Raw genomic sequence first — 13,010 nt, 5'->3', positions numbered from 1 at the left:
TACCCTCCATCCCCGCTGTAGAGATGGCGGCGGCGGGGCATAGGGGAGGAGCCAGGAGTGAAGAGTGAAGTTGAGCCTGGGAATAAGGGGACATGGGGGGAGGATGTTTTAGTTTTTGTCTTTGTTTCTCACCATCTTACTCTATTTTTAATTGTCAATAAATTATATTAATCTTCCCCAATGTGAGTCTGTTTTGCCCCTGACGGTAATTGCTAAGCAATCTCCCTGTCTTTTTCTTGACCCACGAGCTTTTTCATTTGTTTTTCTCCCCCTGTCCTATTGAGGAAGAGGAGTGAGAGAGCAGCTGCGTGGGTGTCTGGCAGCTAGCCAAGGTCAAACCCTAAGAAAAATTCACCATATTTTAACAGTGGTTACTTTTCTACATCTACACTTTTTATGGTGATTTTTTGGGGCGGTTGAATCTCACACTTAAGATTAGACCAAATTTACCCCATATGCAAGGATGGCTACAGCATCCAGAAATCCCCCAAAATATTATCACAAAGTTGATTTTCTGCCCCAGAACCTCTTAATGGCTTCCTGGACTTCCTTGTTTCTCAAGCTGTGTATGAGGGGTTTTACCATTGGGATCACAATTGTATAGCAGGTGGAGAACACTTTATTCAGATTTAGGGAATTATTGGCAGGTGGTAACACATACATGAAAGTAGAGATCACAATGAGGGGAGATGAACAAGTAGAAATGGCTTTCTGCAGCCCCATTGGGGCCACAGGAAGTCAGATTCAGCATCAGTACAATCATCACCAAGGTGACTGCAAAGCCAGTAATTCAGAAAAGAGCTGCCAGCCCTGGAAAATATTCTGATTCATTACAGCTGTATAATGAGGAGGATTGCAGAGCGCTAAATACCATTCACATGGCATCACGGTCAGTAGAAGACGTTCAGTTCCTCCCAAGGAGCCAAACATACAACTGTGCAGTACAGTCCCTGAAAGAGAGACTTTTTCTCTGTGAGGAAATTGGTTAGCATCCTAGGAACAATATTGGTTGTACAGCAGATCTCAAGGAAGGAAAGATTACCCAAGAAAAAATAAATGAGGATGTGGAGGCTTCAGTCCACACATGGTAAGAAGGAGAAGAGCGTTCCCAGAAACGACTACAAGATAAAAGAGCAAGAGCAATGCAGGGAGCTGTCTCCGATGCAGATCCCAGTGGACTGAATTCTGTCACAGAATTTCTATTCCTCGGGTCAGCATGCAGAAGGGATCTAGAGGACAGAGACTCAGTCATACAAATGAAAACTCTAGGAACATAGGAAGAATTACTACACTGATCTCACTCCAACCTTGGCAAGAGTTTGACATGAAGCAAACTAAATGTATCTTCTTCACTAAGACAGCATCACTGTAGATGATTTATCCTCCTTCATGGACAGGTTCTCATCATTCAAGTCAGAATGGACCTTTGACTGGTAGTGCCTGGACTTGTCTATAGACAAACTACACTACAGTAAATTTCCCCCATTCAGTTATGTTTAGACATTTAAGTAGTTTTCAAAAAATGTCACTGAATCACATAATAATTAGGTTGGAAGGGAACTCTTGAGGTCATCTCCCCCTGCTCAAGCAGGGCCAGATTTCCAGGACAGCTCAGAGGGGTTTTTTTAACATCACAGATATACTGGTTCAATCCACGTTACTACAGACACATTCTTTGACTGGGATTGTGCAGTACACTGTGGGACAAAGCCAAATATGGCTGCCATTAGGAACAAGCTGTAACTCATCTATTTAATAAACAATTAGGTTTAAACATGATACACAGAAAATGCAGAAGAATGAACAAGCCAGAAATACAGAAAAAGAAAGAAGTTAGAAAAGCCAGTACCATGAGCAAGCCAGAGCCCAGCAGTAGCTCACATCTGGTTCATACAGACAGACACCCTCCCCTTGTGCAGAGGCACTCCAGTTTTACCAGCATTGTTTGTAAGTCTCTGACCATCGGACTTTTCTTCATCTCTTTCTTGGTTCCTTTAGTATTCCTCTTCCATTGTCAAAAGCAAAAATTATAGTGGTTCTTTTTTCCCTTTTAATGTGTTTATTTAGAACTTATCTGTCTAATTCTTTAGCATCTGTCATACTGCCTGGTTAGCTATTCGTCATGGAAAGCCTCTCTCTCTCTTCCTCCTTCATCCCTTATTCTTCCTCTTTGTTATTTTTAGATCTTTTTTTTATTTTTAGAATTTCTTTGCAAACACCAATGCCTCCATCTCAGACAATTTTAAAGTGAGTCTCTTCAGGCCTTCAGAAACTCAGGCCATCTTATTCTCACCAATATGTTTAAAATGTGCCACATGATTCCCTCCCCAAGAGCACCTTTTTGGTTCTTTTGACTATATAGGAACTTAGAGAGGTAGCTGAGGTGGAGAAATCTACATTACAGTTGTCCAGAGCACAGTATGAAGACTAACACCAAATGGCCAAAATACCATTTATAGCGATTCATAAATTTGTTGTCTTTTACTGAAGGGAAAAAACCCTCGCATTCAGAACTCCTTTGTATGAGAGGAAGACACAAGCCATTTTATCTCTTGCAGAATCTTCCCACTATTGTTGGATACATTCAGCCCTCCTTCTCAAGGAGATCTTTGATGACTCCTCTGGGAAGAACATGTGAAAGGTGGGAAACCTCTTTCTGTATTCTTCTCTTTTATCTAGAAAAAACGTAGACAAAATATGTAAGTAAATGCCAAACAGAAAACTACAAAATCATTCAAGAAAAGCACGGACTTGAGGAAAACATTAATCCCTACAGATCTGCAAGTTTCACATCCAAGTTCTTTATCACAATAAGATCCTGCTGCAGCCAGTGAAGAGAGAGGAGATCAGTCAGGGTCTGGAGGTGCCTCTTTCGTCACCTGCTTAATCAGTTGTCTGAGAGAGGGGAATAAATCTCTCTCTGGACCTGCTTGTTCCTCACCAATAACTATAAAGGGAAGCAGTGGTAAATATCCCAGACTTCGTTACTCTGGCTTCTAAATGTAATGCCGCCCCAACTCCTCTTTAGAAGAAGGACCACAATTTAATTACACTGATTTACAGAACAAACCAAGATGACTGTAAAATCCTTATAGCTCAGGACATCACCTAACTGAGAGGGTGAGTACATTAATGTCCATGCAAGCTTCTCTCCATTATACATAAAGCCTGCCCTGTTCCTTTTCTTCTGTGTCCATTTGCGGCAGCAGTGTTGAGTAATGAAGGTCTCTGAAATGCATGGCACTGGATGCTGAGAATGCGAAATGCGAATATACGGAGACAAAATTGCACAGAGTACGTGTTACCAGAACAATTCATGTTGTTGAAGAGTGGAAAGTGCATGACTGTAGGGCATGACTTGTCTTCTCAGAAGATACAGCAATCGGAAGGGTTGTTCTCATCCATTTCCTGATCCTCTATCTTGGGAAATGGGATACCGTTTGCCTGGCAGTATGTAGCTGTTTTCTTGATAGTCTGTGACACAGAGAAATTGTACGCATTTTTCAGTTTGTTTGCTTGTTTGTGAACTCCTAGAATAAATCAGTCCTATCCCCAGTAATAAAATTGATTGCTACAAAACAACGATGGCTAGTTTCTTAGACTACACTTAATTGTAACGTATAATATATTTAAAAGGCTATGCAAGCATTCTCTGAGGAAGAGACTAAGTCTAGAATATAAAAGAAAATCAAGCACTCACTTCTGGGGTCACTTCTAGCAAGAACCTTTGTTTAACAAAGTACAGCTACACCCAGAAAGGCCATGTAGCTGACTTCCCAGCTTAACCTTGGAATGGTGTCATCACTATGGACCTGCCCAGCGATCACTGGACTGGTTACCCTCAGCAGACCCGATCCTTACCTGTCACCAGTCCTGATCCATACTGACTTGCCAAATTGACCTCGGACCTGCCTCATCACAGCAAACTTGCCTGATGATTCCGACCATTGGTTGAACCTGACTGCCATCTCCAAGCCTGCCCTGTTTGACTCGCTTGGATCCTGTGAAACTGGGCACTGGCTGGCAAGGCCCTGCCCTGCCTGCTCTGTTATCACACCTGGCTCCCTTTCCCTTAGGAGCGTCTGGCCCTTGGCAGTTAGCTCAGGCCTTCCTGAGCCTGTGCCAAGCACCATGGAGCCTGGCCCACACCTGCGCAGGACCTTGCTGCTATGACTCCTCTTGAGGGACGAGCCTGGCCCGGGGCTCCGATATCCCCACGCTGCCAACCTACCACCCATTCCCAGGCACCTGAGCGATGTCCTTCCTCAAACCTGCCAACCCGCCAAGGCTCGCCAGGGGCAGCTCAGAGAACCCCCTGCCCCCCCCTCTTCACTCTCAATCCAGCCTGGACCCCGGCCTGAACACCCCTACCCAACCCCAGATCTCTCGTGCCATGTCCCCTTCCCAGTTGCCAGTCCCTGCTCTAGCTCTGTGTCCCCTGAAATAGTCCTCTGACAACACCACAATGAAATCGCTCTACAGCAAGGCCCTTCTGAACCCAGACCTCCCACACATGAGGACACACTTTGCTGGGATGGAAGGCTACTGTCAGGGTCCTGAACACACTTAATAGGCCCTAATGGTCCTGGGGCCTCCCAGGACCCTTCCCATTGGCCCAGGGGTCTCACTGATGTTGTACAAGTAGCAGTGTTCAGCTCAGCCACAGATGTGCCTGGCCATGGACTCCATTGATCCACACCCCGACCCGTGGACTGACTTCCCAGCTTGACCCTGGACCTGCCTTTTCACCATGGACTTGCCTGATAATCTGGACTCCCGACTGACCTTGTCTGCCATCCTCGGACTGCCCTGCTGGTCTCTCTCCGGTGCTGCAGGGCTGGACCCTGGCTGGTGAAGCCCCTGCCCTGCTGGTCATGTTATTGAGCCTGGTTCCCTGCCCTTAGGGAGGACCTGGCCCTCGCTGCTCCCTGACAATCTTATTTGTAGTCAGACAGAAATGGGCACTTGAAGAGATCAGTTAATCTATTTTCAATGCCTACTGTAAGATGCCCAAAGGAGCCAGAGCCTCCGCATGCAGCTGCCTCCACTGTCCCTAAAGTGAACACGGCTGAAAATACCCAGAGAAGCAGCAATTTGAATATCCCAGCACATTTTAAATTCTCACAAGACACTAAACTTCATCAACTTGAGTCAACCTCCAAAAGAAATTCCAAATCAAATACTATGTTAGGAAGGAACGCAAACTACAGCAAGGAATGGTGATAGCTTTGTATAGTGTCCTTCCCTCACCTAATTCCCCCAACAATATGAAAGAATCCAATGTCAACATCATGTGTCCTCACCCTGCTCAACAGCACGAGGTTCTCTTTGATGAATGTCATCAACTGCCCTTAAGGAAGGAGTAATATCACTTACAGGCAGAAAAATCCGAGTTAGCCCTAAGGAAAAAAGGGAGGATACGAAATTTGTGAGCTTTCCCCCTGACGCACCCTTGATAGCCTGACAGCTTGATAACCTTGGTAGGTTACCATACAATACCTATGAACAAGACAAAAATGGCTCACATTCTACAAGTATCTGTTTCTCCAACTGCCTAGAAAAGAAGCCCAAACAATGTGATGATCAGCGTACCAACCTGCCAGAATCTGTTCAGACATTTCTTTGAAAATTGCTTTGACAATGATTGTAATGCATTTCTGCAGTCTCCAACCCAATGATGCAAAAGGAGGTTCTCCAAAGCCATAGCCACACACGTACCTCAAAAGGATCTCCAGAGCTCAAACCAAAGGAAATGATCAGATCTGTTCACCGCTGTGCTTGAAGGACCAGAGGATAGGCAGGATTTATTGCCAGGCCAGCATCAATCAACGAGATGATTTTGGTTTTGACCAAAAGGGTCAGAGGGCTGAATGTTAGCTAATCAAATGAAAAAAAAAAGAGATTTCATAAGACAAATATAAACATATATATATATACACATGACCAGCCCCAAAAGAGTCCATTGCTCTTCACTCATGATGCACCCCAAAAATGTATTGAAACCTCCCTCTCCTTGCCTCTCCTGCCCAACCAGATGTCCAGCTGTATTCTGACAAGAGGAATCCAAATCTCTCTGACCTCTCTCTCTGACTGTGGTCAATTGCAGACCAGAATTCCTGATGGGCTTTTTGAAGGTTAAGAGATCACAACCCTAGAATTATGCAACCATCGTTTTAAGATAAGAAGATCTTTGAGCAGAGAAATGAATGCATGAGTGTCCTGGTTTCAGCTGAGATAGGGTTAAATTTCTTCCTAGTGCTGTGTTTTGGATTTAGCATGAGAAGAATGTTGATAACACACTGATGTTTTCAGTTGTTGCTAAGTGCCCTCCTAGTCCAAGGACAGCTCCCGTGCCTACTGACTGAGCTAGGTACACAAGATGGGAGGGAACATAATCAGGACAGCCAGCCCAGCTGGCCAATGGGGTATTCCATACCATGTGATGTCATGCTCAGTATATGAATGGTAGGCGTGATCCAGGAAGTACCGATCGCTACTTGGTTATCGGTCAGGGTGGGTGGTGAGCAATTGCATTGTGCATCACTCATTTTGTATATTCTATCATTGTCATTATTATTTTCCCTTTCTTTCCGTTCTATTAAACTGTCTTTATCTCAACCCACGAGTTTTTCTCACTCTTACCCTTCCGATTCTCTCCCCGTCCCTATGGGGGGGCGGGGGGAGTGAGTGAGCGGCTGTGTGGTATTTGGCTGCCTGCCAGGTTAAACCACGACAGTCCTTTTTGGCGCCCAACGTGGGGCTCGAAGGGTTGAGATAATGACACATCTGACCCGAACGGGTTAAAACAAATTTGTTATAAGCATTCATTATATCAGTTTAGTACTCGCTGTTCACAATGTTGATTTATTTGCTCTCAGAGTTTTTGGATCTGTTTTTGGAGTTGTGGTATATAGCACCTTACTGGCTGTCTATACTGCTGATTATCAGTTTGTATGTGGGGTTGGTCATCTCTGGGAAATGGATGAAGGTCATTGCTTTGCTATACTGTGTGACACTGGTTTATGTTATGATAAAATTATTGGTCACGAGCCTGTACTCAGCACTGCCATCATTCCTGTTCTTTGGGAGCTATCTTTTGGAAACTATTAATAATTACACTTCTTACGTCTTCACCTCAGAGGATGAATTTAGGGGGGAGACAGGATGGGACACCTTCTCCCATTTGTTCAACTTCCCTTCCATATCTTCAGAAACTCCTTTTTCTTCTATCGTCTTCATGAAGACGACAATATTCCCTGAGAATTTTGAATATCCTTGGGATGTTCAAACAAGCATGATCATATTGCTATGTCTCCTGAATGTGGTTCAGGCCTTGTTTAGAGTTAAACAACTATTCAGGAATACTGTCCAGAGATCAACCCCGGCAACAGACACGGTGACTACTCAAACCCCCACGACAGGCACTGTAGCTACTTCAACCCGCACGACAACCACTGTGGCTACTCAGACCCCGGCAACAGTCACTACAGTTACTTCAACCCCCGCAACAGGCACTGCAGCTACTCAAACTCCGCCAACAGTCACTGCAGTTACTTCAACCAGTGCGACAAGCGCTGCAGCCACTCAAACCCCGGCAACAGTCACTACAAGTACTCCAACCCCCGCGACAGGCACTGTAGCTACCCAAACCCTCGCGAGGGGTACTACAGCTGAACCAGAGGACCAACCGTCGCTGGTATCCGTCGCCCCTGTACAGAAGAAGAAATCTTTGAAGCGGAAGTCAGGTCGTTTAGAAAAGGATGATGGAAAAGCAGGGCCATCACGAGGAGGGGAGGAGGAAGAGGAAGAACTCATAAACGAGACGGAAACCACCCGATCCTTATCCCTGAATGAGTTGCGAGATATGCGGAAAGATTTCAGCCGTCGTCCAGGCGAGCATATTGTTACCTGGCTGCTCCGGTGCTGGGATAATGGGGCCAGTAGCCTGGAATTAGAGGGGAAGGAGGCCAAACAGCTGGGATCCCTTGCTAAGGAAGCAGGTATTGACAAAGCAATTGGAAGAGGGACACAGGCCCTCAGCCTCTGGAGGCGACTGCTGTCAGGCGTGAAGGAAAGGTATCCCTTCAAGGAAGATGTTATATATCGCCCAGGCAAATGGACCACTATGGAGAGAGGTATCCAGTACCTGAGAGAACTAGGCGTGCTGGAGGTGGTTTATAGTGACCTGGATGACGTCCGAACACCCAAAGATCCATATGACGTCCAGTGCACAAGACCCATGTGGCGGAAGTTGGTACGGAGCGCACCAGCGTCGTATGCCAGTTCGTTGGCAGTACTGTCCTGGGCAGAGGAAGAAGCACCAACGGTGGATGTCTTAGTTAGCAGACTTCGGGATTTCGAAGAAACTATCTCCTCCTCCCTTGTCTCAGCTGTGGAGAACCTGTCCTGGGAGTTCCAGCAATTCAAAGAGGATATGTCCTATTCTCCACCTGTACGGACCAGTATCTCAGCCATTAGGAGTCAGCGTTTTTCTCCTCAAGAGAGAGGATATAGAAAGTACACACCACGGGGCACCCTGTGGTTTTACCTGTGTGACCACGGAGAGGACATGAGGCAGTGGGATGGAAAACCTACCTTCATCCTAGAGGCACGTGTACGTGAGTTGCAAGGAAAAACAATCACACAAGGGGGTTCTCCCAGGAAAAATGCTGCTCCAGTTTTCAGGAAAACCCTGTCTCACGACGGTTCAGTTTTCAGTGAACAGTTCCCCAGACAGAGTAGAAGGGCTGATCTTACTTTGGATTGTAATTGCAATGAAGAAATTCTTGACTCACGTTTGCAAGAAGTGAGAGATGGATACTATGACCGGAACTAGAGGGGCCCTGCCTCCAGCCAGGTGGAGGAAAGGGACAACCGGGTTTACTGGACTGTGTGGACTTGATGGCCTGGCACATCAGACCCACAGGAGTATAAGGCTCTCGTAGACACTGGTGCGCAGTGTACCCTGATGCCATCAGGCTATAAAGGGGCAGAACCCATTTGTATTTCTGGAGTGACAGGGGGATCCCAAGAGTTAACTGTATTGGAGGCGGAAGTGAGCCTGACCGGGAATGAGTGGCAGAAGCACCCCGTTGTGACTGGCCCAGAGGCTCCGTGCATCCTTGGCATAGACTACCTCAGGAGAGGGTATTTCAAGGACCCAAAAGGGTACCGGTGGGCTTTTGGTATAGCTGCCCTGGAGACGGAGGAAATTAAACAGCTGTCCACCTTGCCCGGTCTCTCAGAGGACCCTTCTGTTGTGGGGTTGTTGAGGGTTGAAGAACAACAGGTACCAATCGCTACCACAACAGTGCACCGGTGGCAATACCACACCAACCGAGACTCCCTGCTTCCCATCCATGAGCTGATTCGTCGACTGGAGAGCCAAGGAGTGATCAGCAAGGCTTGCTCACCCTTTAACAGTCCCATATGGCCAGTGCGAAATTCCAATGGAGAGCGGAGACTAACAGTAGACTACCGTGGCCTGAATGAAGTCACGCCGCCGCTGAGTGCTGCCGTGCCAGACATGCTAGAACTTCAATATGAACTGGAGTCAAAGGCAGCCAAGTGGTACGCCACCATTGATACCGCTAATGCCTTCTTCTCAATCCCTTTGGCGGCAGAGTGCAGGCCACAGTTTGCTTTCACTTGGAGGGGCGTCCAGTACACCTGGAACCGACTGCCCCGGGGGTGGAAACACAGTCCTACCATTTGCCATGGACTGATCCACACCGCACTGGAACAGGGTGAGGCTCCAGAGCACCTGCAATACATCGATGACATCATCGTATGGGGCAACACAGCAGAAGAAGTTTTTGAGAAAGGGAAGAAAATAATTCAAATCCTTCTGAAATCTGGTTTTGCCATAAAACAAAGTAAGGTCAAGGGACCTGCACAGGAGATCCAGTTTTTACGAATAAAATGGCAAGATGGACGTCGTCAGATCCCAACGGATGTGATCAACAAAATAACAGCCATGTCTCCACCAACTAGCAAAAAGGAAACACAAGCTTTCTTAGGCGTGGTGGGTTTTTGGAGAATGCATATTCCAGATTACAGTCAGATCGTAAACCCTCTCTATCAAGTGACCAGGAAGAAGAACGACTTCAAATGGGGCCCTGAGCAACAACAAGCCTTTGAACAAATTAAAGGGGAGATAGTTCATGCAGTAGCCCTTGGGCCAGTCCGGGCAGGACAAGATGTAAACAATGTGGCCCTACCTGGAGCCTCTGGCAGAAAGCACCAGGGGAGACTCGAGGTCGACCCGTAGGGTTCTGGAGTCGGGGATACAGAGGATCCGAGGCCCGCTACACTCCAACTGAGAAGGAGATATTGGCAGCATATGAAGGGGTTCAAGCTGCTTCGCAAGTGGTTGGTACTGAAGCACAGCTCCTCCTGGCACCCTGACAGCCGGTGCTGGGCTGGATGTTCAAGGGGAGGGTCCACTCTACACATCAGGCAACCGATGCTACGTGGAGTAAGTGGGTCGTGCTGATCACACAACGGGCCCAAATAGGAAACCCCAGTCGCCCAGGAATCTTGGAGGTGATCACGAACTGGCCAGAAGGCAAAGATTTTGGAATATCCCCAGAGGAGGAGGTGACACGTGCTGAAGAGGCCCCACTGTATAACAAACTACCAGAAAACGAGAAGCAATATGCCCTGTTCACTGACGGGTCCTGTCGCCTTGTGGGAAAACATCGGAGATGGAAGGCTGCGGTATGGAGTCCTATACGCCAAGTTGCAGAAACTGCTGAAGGAGAAGGTGAATCGAGCCAGTTTGCAGAGGTGAAAGCCATCCAGCTGGCCTTGGACATTGCTGAACGAGAAAAATGGCCAGTACTTTATCTTTATACTGACTCATGGATGGTGGCAAATGCCCTGTGGGGGTGGTTGCAGCAGTGAAAGCAGAACAACTGGCAGCGCAGAGGTAAACCCATCTGGGCTGCCGCACTGTGGCAAGATATTGCTGCCCAGGTAGAGAACCTGACTGTAAAAGTACGTCATGTAGATGCTCACGTACCCAAGAGTCGGGCCACTGAGGAACATCAAAATAATCAGCAGGTGGACCAAGCTGCTAAGATTGAAGTGGCCCAGGTGGATTTGGACTGGCAACATAAGGGTGAATTATTTATAGCTCGGTGGGCCCATGATGCCTCAGGCCATCAAGGAAGAGATGCAACATATAGATGGGCTCGTGATTGAGGGGTGGACTTAACCATGGCCTCTATTGCACAGGTTATCCATGAATGTGAAACATGCGCTGCAATCAAGCAAGCCAAGCGAGCAAAGCCTCTTTGGTATGGAGGACAATGGTTGAAATATAAATATGGGGAGGCCTGGCAGATTGATTATATCACACTCCCACAAACCCGGCACGGCAAGCGCTATGTGCTCACCATGGTTGAAGCAACCACTGGATGGCTAAAAACATATCCTGTGCCCCATGCCACTGCCCGGAACACCATCCTGGGCCTTGAAAAGCAAGTCCTATGGCGACATGGCACCCCAGAAAGAATTGAGTCAGACAACAGGACTCATTTCCGAAACACCCTCATAGACACCTGGGCCAAAGAGCATGGCATTGAGTGGGTCTATCACATCCCCTACCATGCACCAGCCTCTGGGAAAATCGAACGATACAACGGGCTGCTAAAGACAACACTGAGGGCAATGGGTGGTGGGACATTCAAGCATTGGGATACACATTTAGCAAAAGCCACCTGGTTAGTCAATACCAGGGGATCTGCCAATCGAGCTGGCCCTGCCCAATCAAGACTCTTAGGTACTGTAGATGGAGATAAAGTCCCTGTCGTGCACATAAGAAATATGCTGGGGAAGACGGTCTGGGTTACTCCTGCCTCTGGCAAGGGAAAACCCATCCGTGGGATTGCTTTTGCTCAAGGACCTGGGTGCACTTGGTGGGTGATGCGAAAGGATGGGGAGGTCCGGTGTGTACATCAAGGGGATTTGATTCTGGGTGAAAATAGCCAATGAACTGAATTTTTATGTCAACTGTTACATGATATTGTATATCATTATTTCTATGGTTGCTATCAGTGGTATAGCAGTGAAAATCACCCAGATTAACGAAGAATTAACTAACTCCGATGAAACCGAGCAAAGTGCAACGATGATAGAACTGGACGAGCGCAGCAGTACCGAAATGAGAACTGGCTTCAGGATGCAACAGCCCAACACCGCACACCATCTCTTCGACCCTGAAAGACTGTTATGGCAGATGGAGCCCAAAGTCATGGACTAAATGAACTCAGTGGACATTTCAAGGGGATAGTCCATAGACCAAGGGAATGATATCTGTGTGTGCATATATATATATGTGTATATATAAAAAGAAAGATAGTGTTGGTTAATTGAAATGTATTAAAAAAAATGTGAGACCTAAGCACGACGTAAATGGTATGGAATAAGGTGTGGATACTGTCCTAGTTTCGGCTGGGATAGGGTTAAATTTCTTCCTAGTGCTGTGTTTTGGATTTAGTATGAGGAGAATGTTGATAACACACTGATGTTTTCAGTTGTTGCTAAGTGCCCTCCTAGTCCAAGGACAGCTCCCATGCTTACTGACTGAGCTAGGTACACAAGATGGGAGGGAACATAATCAGGACAGCCAGCCCAGCTGGCCAATGGGGTATTCCATACCATGTGACGTCATGCTCAGTATATGAATGGTAGGCGTGGTCCAGGAAGTACCGATTGCTACTTGGTTATCGGTCAGCGCGGGTGGTGAGCAATTGCATTGTGCATCACTCATTTTGTATATTCTATCATTATCATTGTTATTTTCCCTTTTTTTCTGTTCTATTAAACTGTCTTTATCTCAACCCACGAGTTTTTCTCACTCTTACTCTTCCGATTCTCTCCCCATCCCGCTGGGGGTGGGGGGAGTGAGTGAGCGGCTGCGTGGTATTTGGCTGCCTGCCAGGTTAAACCACGACAATGAGCCAGCTAGAGATCATGACACCTAACTGCAGTTGTCTAAATGCAGG

The sequence above is a fragment of the Calonectris borealis genome, chromosome 22 (genome assembly GCF_964195595.1).
Source record: "Calonectris borealis chromosome 22, bCalBor7.hap1.2, whole genome shotgun sequence".
Taxonomy (NCBI): domain Eukaryota; kingdom Metazoa; phylum Chordata; class Aves; order Procellariiformes; family Procellariidae; genus Calonectris; species Calonectris borealis.
Note: the sequence above shows the minus strand (reverse complement) of the source record.